Source organism: Hylobates moloch, unplaced genomic scaffold (genome assembly GCF_009828535.3).
Source record: "Hylobates moloch isolate HMO894 unplaced genomic scaffold, HMol_V3 SCAFFOLD_16, whole genome shotgun sequence".
NCBI lineage: Eukaryota > Metazoa > Chordata > Mammalia > Primates > Hylobatidae > Hylobates > Hylobates moloch.
The window spans coordinates 23,492,182-23,502,186 of NW_026652291.1; the positions used below are offsets into that span (position 1 = coordinate 23,492,182).

At 37.8% G+C, this 10,005-nt stretch overlaps 1 pseudogene; it reads right to left on the reverse strand.

The window, feature by feature from the left end:
- Positions 1–1,086: 1,086 nt before the first annotated feature.
- On the reverse strand, positions 1,087–2,606 carry LOC116484786 (eukaryotic translation initiation factor 3 subunit L-like; annotated as a pseudogene).
- Between the last annotated feature and the right edge of the window lie 7,399 nt (positions 2,607–10,005).

The window sequence follows — 10,005 nt, forward strand, 5'->3', positions numbered from 1 at the left end:
TCTTTTTTATTGATACATAATATTTTACATAATTATGAGATATATGTGATATTTTGTTACATGCATAGAATGTGTAATGATCAAGTCAGAGTATTTGAGGTGTCCATCACTTTGTAGTATTTATCACTTCTATGTGTTAGGAACAATTCAAGTCCTTTCTTCTAGCTACTTTGAAGTATACAATACATTCTTGCTAACTATAGTCATTCCCCTCTGCTACCAAACGGGAGAACTTATACCTTTCATCTAATTGTATATTTGTACCCATCAACCTGCCCCTCTTCATCCCCCCTTCCACCAACCACCCATCCCAGCCTCTGATATCTATCATTACATTCTCTATGTTTATGACATCGACATTTTTAGCTTCCACGTATGAGTGAGAACATGTGATATTTGTCTCCCTGGCCCTGGGTTATTTTACTTAACATTATGACCTCCAGTTCCATCAATGCTGCTGCTGCAAAGGACATCATTTAATTATTTTTAATTGCTGAATACTATTTCATCGTGTATGTATACCACATTTTCTTTATCTTCTAATCTACTGATGGACACTTAGGTTGATTACAGATCTTTGCTATTGTGAATAGTGCTCAACAATCATGTAAGTACAGGTATGCCTTTGAAATACTAATTTCTTTACCTTTGGATAGATCCCCAACCATGGGATTATTGGATCATATGGTAGTCCTATTTTTAGTTTTTAGGGAAATGTCCACACTGTTTTCCATAGTGGTTGTACTAATTTACTTTTCAAACAACAGTGTATAAGAATCCCCTTTGCTCTAAATTATACCAGCATTTGTTATTTTTTGTCTTTTTAATTATAGCCATTCTAACTAAGGTAAGATGATAGCTCATGGTTTTGATTTGCATTTCCCTGATGATTAGTGATATCGAGCATTTTTTTTTTTTCTGGCTCCAAAGATCTTTTACTGAGATCCACTTGAAACATTCGGTCCTTAATTTGTCAACTGAGTTGACAGGCTGATGGCTGATCTAGGTAAAGGTTTCATGGTAGCACAAACACTTCCTGCCTATAATATGTCAAAACAGGTTCCTGAATAACATGTGTGAATGTCATCAGGGTCTCTGTCCCATCTACTTCAGGATTCGATTAAGCTCCTCAAATTTGTGGATGTGATGGATGAAGATATCCCCATAGTGCTTGGCAACCTTGGTGTCTGTGATGTGGATCATGTCCTTATCGATGTAGAAGTCAACCGCTGAGGCCAACTAAAATTAACCATCCAGGGCTGAGATGCCACTGGTCCACACCAGGTTCTTCATCTTGTGTTTGAAGACCACAAGCTGGATCCGGAACTCCTGTTCTGTAAGGTCCAGGGAGCCAGCAAGCTTGGCCACAGGCATGGTGGTGTAGAGCTTGAGGAAGCTGCAGATACTTGAAAGCTGGGCCTGCTGCTGTTCTTCATTGGAAAGCACCTTCAGCTGCTGAAGGAAGGGCTCTTTGTGGTACTTGGGGTACACATTATCATAGTTGGGCACTACAGGCGACAGGAACTTGGGGCAGGAGTAACTGAAAAATTCTTCATAGACTTGTGGGTGACTATTCTGCATGCGCAGCAACTTGTCCCCATATTTCTCCTGCAGTTGGAGGTGAATGCTCTCATTGACATGCATGGGGTACATCATGAGGGCAATGGCCAGCAGCACATGCATCTGATCATTCTGCTTGTTAATCAACTCATACTTATATGTGGTCCTCTGGAACATGCTCTTGGTCCTCTGGATGTAGAGGAGGGTATTGGCGAAGACCTGAATGGCATCCTGGTAGCAATGCATCATCAAATATGCAAACCCAACATAATAGTATGTGGTGACCTGGCACTCTAACACACAGGAATACATGATCTTCTGGTTCAGCTCGATGTTCTCCAGCACCCTGATGGCCTGGTACTAATCTCCTAACAGGGAGTGCAGGCAGAGAAGCCCCATCAGGCTGAAGTAACCAAGTATCTCCCCAGCCACGCTCTCAGGGTCACCTCTGCTTGTGTATACCTCCAACTGTCGGTTGCTGTTGGATTTGTCTACCAAGGAATGAAGGACATTGAGGACACTGTGAACATTCCAGATTTTGGGGCTGGAACAAAGGAAGTCAATCTCCTCCTCCGACTTCTTGGCAGTCTTACAGCAGTACTGACTGAATGACTGAAACTGGTAGATGAACTCATCAATGATATTCTAGAGCCCCTGGTTGGGTAGTTCAAAGGAAGGAGGACCATCAGCATTAAGAATATAGTTGAAGAGATTGCAGTTGTTATAATAGGATTCAAACCTCTGCTCCAAGTAAGGTCCCCCACTGACTTTGGCATATATGTGTCTGTAGTATAATTCTTTATATAAAACCAGGAAGACAGTATTGTTGCCAACCTGTGGAGCAATGGCTTCAGCCTTGGGCCAAGGTGTATTTTTGAAGAATCTTTCAGTCAGCTTGGTCCAGCTGTTCTCATAGATGTCCTGGATCCTATACACCTTCTGGTCAATGACATCACTGGAGACCCAACTGGCCTGTAGCTCATACACTTTCTGGTCAGTCAAATCCGAGACAGTTTTGTGGAAATACTAGATGGAGTTTTTCATCACTTCAGGCATTACCTGATAGGTTTGCTATTCATACTGACGCTCATACGCAAGGTCCTGCTTTTGGATCTCCATAGTCGCCTGGATAAGCATAGGGGTCATAAGCCTCCTCAGACTCGCAATCATCAGCGAGGTAAGACGTGGCTACTGGGCTCACAAACACCACCAGAAAGTGATATTGAGCATTTTTTATATACTTGCTAGCCATTTCAATGTCTACTTTTGAGAATAGTCTATTCATGTCATTTGCCCACTTTTTAATGAAATTATTATTATTTGTTGTTGTTGTTGTTTGAGATAGTTTCATTCTTGTCACTCAGGCTGTAATGCAATGGCACAATCTCAGCTCACTGCAACCTCTGTCACCCAGGTTCAAGCGATTCTCCTGCTTCAGCCTCCCAAGTAGCTGGGATTATGGGCACCTGCTAGCATGCCCAGCTAATTTTTATAGTTTTTAGTAGAGATGAGGTTTCACCATCTTGGCCAGACTGGTCTTGAACTCCTGACCTCGTGATCCACCCACCTCAGCCTCCCAAAGTGCTGGGATTACAGGGTGAGCCACCGCGCCCAGCCTGGCTGTTTTTACTATTATTATTGAATTGCTTGAGTTCCTTATATATTCTGTATATTAGTCTCCTGTCAGATAAATAGTTTTCAAATATTTTCTGTCATTCAGCAGGTTGTCTTTTCACTCTGTTGATTGTTTCCTTTGCTTTGCAGAAGCTTTTTAGTTTAATATAGTCCCATTTGCCCATTTTTCTTTTAGTTGTCTGTGCTTTTAAGATCTTTGCCCAGACCAATGTTCTGAAGTATTTTTCACTATGTTTCTTCTAGTAGTTTTATAGTTTCAGGCCTTATGTTTAAACCTTCAATCCATCTTTGTTGATTTTTTTATATGGTGAGAGAAAGGATTCGGTTTCATTCTCCTGCACATGGATACACAATTTTCCCAGCACTGTTTATTGAGGATGATGTTCTTTCCCTAGTGTGTTTTCTTGGGGCCTTTGTTAAAAACAAGTTGGTTGTAAATATGTGGCTTTATTTCTAGTTTCTCTATTTTGTTCCATTGGTCTATGTGTCTATTACTATAACAATACCATGCTGCTTTGTTTACTACAGCCTTATAATATATTTTGAAATCTGCAGTGTGATGCATCCAGCTTTGCTAGTTTTGCTCAGGATTGCATTGTATATTCTGGCTCTTTTTTTCCATAGAAATTTTAGGATTTTTTTCCTTTTATGTAAAAAATGACAAGTATAGAGTTTTATTAGTTCTTTCTTTGCTTGTCTGTTTATAAAATTAGTGTTAAGTTGTCATCATCACTTTAAAATAATGGGTTATAAGATAGTATTTATAAGTATCATGAAAACTTCAAATTAAAAAAAAAAATAAAATGAATACACAAAAAATAAAAAGCAAGAAATTAAAACATACCACCACAGAAAATCATGTTTACTAACAGGAAGACAGGAAGGAGGTAAAGAAGGAAGATAAGACCACAAAACCACCAAAAAGCAAATAACAAAATAGCAGGAGTAGGTCCTTACTTATCAAAAATAACACTGAAGGTAAATGGACTAAATTCTCCAATTGAAAGGCTGTATAGATTTAAAAAATAGAGTGGCTGAATGGATTTAAAAAATAGAGGAGTGGCTGAATGGATTAAAAAACGAAGACCCGATGATCTGCTGCCTACAAGAAACACACTTCACAAGTAAAGACACATATAGACTGAAAATAAAGGGATAGAAAAATATATTCCATGCCAACAGAAGCCAAAAAAGACAAGAGTAGCTATACTTATAACAGATAAAATATATCATAAGACAAAAATGTAAGAGACAAAGAAAGTAATTATATAATGATAACTGGATCAATCCAGCAAGAGGATATAACAATTGCAAATATATATTCACCTAACACTGGAGAACCCAGTTATATAAAGCAAATATTATTAGAGCTAAAGAAAGATGTATATTCAAATATGATAATATCTGGGGACTAACACCCCACTTTCAGCATTAGATAGATTATCCAGACAGAAAATCAACAAAAAAAGAGGACTTAATCTGTACCATAGACCAAATGGATCAGACTAAGAAAAAAAGAGAGAAGACCCAAATAAATAAAATCAAAGGCTAAAAGGTAGATATTACAACTGATACTGCAAAAATTCAAAGGATCATTAGAGACCCATGAACAACTATATGCCAATAAACTGGAAAACCTAGAAAAAATGGATAAATTCCTAGATACATAAACCTACCAAATTGAACCATGAAGAAATCTAAAATGTGAATAAACCAATAACAAGTAACAATATCAAAGCGAAAATAAAATGTCTCCCAGCAAGAAAAAGCCCAGGACTTGATGGCTGCACTGCTGGATTCTACCAAACATTTAAAAAAGAATTAATACCAATCCCACTCAAACTATTCTAAAAAATAGAGTAGGAAGGAAAACTTCCAAATTCATTCTACGAAGCCTGATACCAAAACCAGACAAAGATACATCAACATAAGAAAAGTACAGACCAATACCCCTGATGAACTTTGAGGAAAATCCTCAGCAAAACACTAGCAAACTGAATTTGAGAATACATTAAAAATATTATTCATCATGACCAACTGGGATTTATCCCAGGGTACAAGAATGGTTTGACATACACAAATCAATAAATATGTTACATTATATTAAAAGAATGAAAAGTAAAAGCCATATTATCACTTCAATTGATGCTGAAAAACCATTTGATAAAATTCAACATAACTTCATAATTTTAAAAAAATCCTAAAAAATCTGGGTACCTAAGGAACATACCACAACACAATGGAAGCCATATATGACAGGCCCACAGCTAGTATCATCCTGAAGAGAAAAAAACTAAAAGGCTTTCCTCTACGATATGGAATACCCCAAAGATGCCCACTTTCACCTCTGTTATTCAACATAGTACTGGAAGTCCTACCTAGAGCATCAGACAAGAGAAAGAAACAAAGGGCATCCAAATTGGAAAGGAAGAACTCAAATTATCCTTATTCACAGATGACCTGGTCTTATTTGGAAAAACCTAAAGATTCCACCAAAAAAAATATTAGAACTGACAAATAAGTTCAGTAAAGCTGCAAGATACAACATCAACAGAAAAGTCAGTAACATTTTTTGGGGGGGATGGAATCTCACTCTGTTGCCCAGACTGGAGTGCAGTGGCACAATCTTGGCTCACTGCAACCTCTGCCACCTGGGTTCAAGCGATTCTCATGCCTCAGCCTCCCAAGTAGCTGAGATTACAGTCATGAGCCACCACACCCAGCTAAATTTTGTATTTTTAATAGAGACAGCGTTTCGCCTCTTGAACCTCAGGCTGGTCTCGAACACCTGATCTCGGGTATCCACCTGCCTCATCCTCCCAAAGTGCTAGGATTACAGGCATGAGCCACCATGCCTGGCCACCACTCACATTTCTATATGCCAACACTGAACAATCCGAAAAACAAATCAGGAAATAACCCCATTTACAATAGCTACAAACACAATAAAGTAAAATAAAATACCTAGGAATTAACCTAACGAAAGAAGTGAAAGATTTCTATAACAAAAATTATTAAACACTGATGAAAGAAGTTGAAAAGGACACAAAAAATGGAAAGATATTATGTTTTTATGCATTGAGTGGATCAATATTGTTAAAATACCCATACTATGCAAAGCAATCTATAGATTCAATGAAATTCCTATCAAAATAACAATGACATTCATCACAGAAACAAAAAATAAATCCTAAATTTTATATGGAACCACAAAAGACCCAGAATAGCCAAAGCTATCCTCAGCAAAAAGAACAAAACTGGAAGAATCGCATTACCTGAGTTCAAATTATACTCCAAAGCTATGGTTATGAAAACAGCATGGTATTGGCACAAAAACAGACACACAGACCAATGGAACAGAACAGAGAAACCAAAAGCAAATGCATACATCTACAGTGTATTAGTTCATTTTCATACTGCTATAAAGAACTGCCCAAGACTGGGTAATTTATAAATGAAAGAGGTTTAGTTGACTCATAGTTCAGCATGGCTGGGAACCCTCAGGAAACTTACAATCATGGTGGAAGGTGAAGGGGAAGCAAGCCGTCTTCTTTGCAATGTAGCAGGAAGAAATGCTGAGCGAAAGATGAAGAGCCCCTTATAAAACTATCAGATCTCTTGAGAATTCACTCACTATCATGAGAACAGCTTGGGGGAAACTGATCCCATGATTCAATTACCTCTACCTGGGCTCTCCCTTGACCCATGGGGATTATGGGGATTACAATTCAAGATGAGATTCAGGTGGAGACACAAAGCCTAACCATATCATACAGTAAACTCATTTTCAACAAAGGTAGCAAGAACATACATCAGGAAAGGACAGTCCCTTTAATAAATGGTGCTGAGAAAATTGGAAATCCATTTGCAAAAGAATGAAACTAAATGCCTATCTCTCACCATATACAAATATCATATCACAATGGATTAAAAACTTAAATATAAGACCTCAAACTATGAAACTACTACATGAAAACATTGAGGGAAATCTTCCGGAAATAGGAGTTGGTACAGATTTCTTGAGTAATACCCCACAAGCCCAGGCAACCAAAGCAAAGATGGACAAATGAGATCACATCAAGTTAAAAAGCTTCTGTACAGCAAAGGAAGCAATCAATAAAGTGAAGAGATAACTCACAGAATGGAAGAAAATATTTGCAAACTACCCATCTGGCAAGGGATTAATAACCAGAATATATAAGTAGCTTAAACAACCCTATATGAAAAAATCTGATAATAAAATTAAAAAATGGTCAAAATATATGAATAAACATTTCTCAAAGGAAGGCAATAGAAATGGCAAACAGGGATATGAAAAGGTGTCCAACATCATTGATCATCAGAGAAATGCAAATTGAAACTGCCATGACATATCAACTCACCCCAGTTAAGATGCCTTTTATCAGACAGGCAATAGCAAATACTAATGAGGGTGTGGAGAAAAGGGAACCCTCATACACTGTTGGTGTTAATGGAAATTAGTTCAACTACTGTGGAGAGCAGTTTGGAGGTTCCCCCAAAAAATAAAAATAGAGCTGCCAAACGATCCAGTAATCCCATTGCTAGGAATATACACCCGAAAAAGGAGACCAGCCTATCAAAGATATATCTGCACTATCTTGTTTGTTGCAGCATTATTCACAATAGCCAAGATTTTGAAGCAACCTAAGTTTCCCTCAACAGACTAATGGATAAAGAAAATGTGGTACATATACACAATGGAGTATTCTTCAGCCAATAGAAAAGAGTTACATCTTATCATTTGCAACAACATAGATGAAACTGGAAGTCATCGTATTAAGTGAAATAAACCAGTCATGGAAAGACACATTTGCACATTCTCACTTATTTGTGGGAGCTAAAAATTTAAACAACTGAACTCATGGAGTAGAATCATGGTTACTAGAGGTGGGAAGGGTAGTGGGGCAGGGGTAGGGAGGATGGTTAATGGTACAAAAATATCACTAGATAGAATGAATAAGATCTAGAATTTGATAGCACAACAGGGTGACTATAATTGATAATAATTTATTGTACATCTTAAAATTACTAAAATAGTATAATTGTATTGTAACAGAAAGAATAAATGCTTGAGTTGATAGATATCCCATTTACCCTGACATGATTATTAAGCATTGTATGCCTGTATTAAAATATCTCATGTGCCCCATTAATATATACAACTACTATGTACCTACATTTTTTTTTTTAAGTCCCAGCATTCTACTTGCCCTTTAGTATCACACTAGTGATGGGTTTGGAGGTTTCTTATATGTGACTGGTGAGACGTTGAGGTGTCAACTTGGCACATGGTTTTAGCTTTTGCTGCTGGTGATGGAAATGGGGGTGCTGATTTTTCTGTGGAGTTTGGCTGGAATGAAATTCCTAAGTTTTCTGCCTTCCTAGGCTTCCATTTTTCTGGTTCTATGGGTAAAGACGGCAGGATTTTGTTGTTGTTGTTGTTGTTGTCTCCTGTACCTCTTGGCACGTTTAGATTGCTAGCTTCTTTAGCTTCAAGTTTTGAACATATGAGCATAACAAAACCCAGGCAACTCAATACCATGTTGTTCCTTGGGTCTTTAGGCCCCTAGTCATCTTCTTTCCATTTTAAAGAGTTCTGTAATGTTTTTTCTAGATTTTTTTGTACTTAATAAGAGGAATAGAAAGAAGTATGTCTACTCCATGTTCCCTAAGCAGAAGTTCAGTTTCACTTGATTTTGTGACTTCCTGTTCTGAAAGCAGAAGACCACCAATATTTGAACACTAAAAATTAGCTTTTTTAATATAATGCCTTCAAGGAATGACCAAAAAGGTGGGTTATTGTACCCCCAAAATACCAAATACTCTCACACTTGTCCTTGCACATTGCCCCGGAAGCTACTCTCAGACTCTTCACCACTTCTACAACCTATTGTGAAAGAACCAATGTTCATTATTGGGGTGTTATCTCAGGATATTCCAAAGTTTTGAATTGTTAGAATTTCTGAGTACTGTTGAGCTCCTTACAAAGGTGAGGACAACATCATCTTCTCTAAGTATGCCTTGCCTTTTCATATGATCCCCAACACAATTCCACGTACTCCTTGATACGGCTTGGATCTGTGTCCCTGCCCAAATCCCATGTTAATTATAATTACCAATGTTGGAGGCAGGGCCTGGTGGAAGGTGTTTGGATCATGGGGGTGGTTCTCATGAATGGTTTAGCAACATCCCTCTTGGTACTGTCCTCATGATCGTGAGTGAGATCTCATAAAATCTTATACTTTAAACATGTATGGCACCACCTCCTATCTTGCTGCTGTTCCTGCCATGTAAGATGTGCCTGCTCCCTGGTCACCTTTGCCATGATTGTAAGCTTCCTGAGACCTCCCTAGAAGCAGAGCAGATGCTTCCTTTACAGCCTGTGGAACTGTATTAAGTATCACGCTTCCTTTACAGCCTGTGGAACTGTATTAAGTAAACCTCTTTTCTTTATAAGTTACCCAGAGTGAACTAATACACTCTTTAGGAGTGTATTAGTTCATCCTTGCATTTCTAGAAAGAAATACTAGGTATTTCTTTATAATTAAAGAATTGTAATACTAGGTATAAGAATTATAATATTGGATATAATTATAATATTGGGTATAATATTGGGTGTAATATATGGGGTACAATAATGAACTAATACACTCCTAAAGACTAACCTCTCACTCTTCCTCTCCGCAGAAGCTGGAAATCAGTCAAGGTACCAAGTGATAGTTGTTTCCCATTTCTTTTTTTTTTTTTTTTTTTTTGAGACAGAGTCTCTCTCTGTTGCCCAGACTGGAG